Source organism: Rhinopithecus bieti, unplaced genomic scaffold, assembly GCF_001698545.2.
Source record: "Rhinopithecus bieti isolate Rb0 unplaced genomic scaffold, ASM169854v2 scaffold_42478, whole genome shotgun sequence".
Lineage (NCBI taxonomy): Eukaryota > Metazoa > Chordata > Mammalia > Primates > Cercopithecidae > Rhinopithecus > Rhinopithecus bieti.
In genome coordinates, this window is record NW_016817137.1 from 36,152 (window position 1) to 36,841 (window position 690).

Here is a 690-nt window from a genome sequence, read left to right on the forward strand (position 1 = left end):
AAAAAAAAAAAAAAAAAAAAAAAGAGAGAGAGAATCACTGCTCTGGCTGATCAGTTATGGCCCCTATTCACAGATTTGATTTTCTAGTGATACAGCTTCTTTAAAACCTTATATGACTGCCTGTTGGTTTCATTTGAGGGGACTCAAAATGCTAAAAACAAGTGCCAAGAATCTTGCCAAGTTAGGCTCTTTGAAGCTTCAGATCTGCTAAAGGGAATAGCCTGGATCATCCTGTTGTGGCTTCTATTCGTCACATTTAGGAGAGCTGGAGAACAAGGAGTACTACTTAGGAGGCAGATACATATAACTTCGTTCCAATTGCCTTGATGCCAGTTTCCTAACTGGTGAAACCTTTGAGGCAAGATTGAGATTCTGCTGTAATTCAGCAAGGCCAATGAATATCTGACCCTCAGCAAATGCAGATCTCTTGATATAAGCAAAGGGGCTGCTGTTTTGAGTCCCAAGAGCAATAAGCAAATGCTTCACTGCCAAATAACACAGAATACCAACTTCCTTCCCATCAACCGATGCAGAGGTCTCTGATCTCTATCTGTTCCACATTTTAGGGTCTCTACAAAAAATAAAGTCGAGGTTGCAGTGAGCTGTAATCACACTACTGCATTATCTGGAACCTGGGACTTGAACCCAATGAAGACTCTATTTCTCACCTCTGCTCTTCTCTGAAAGTCT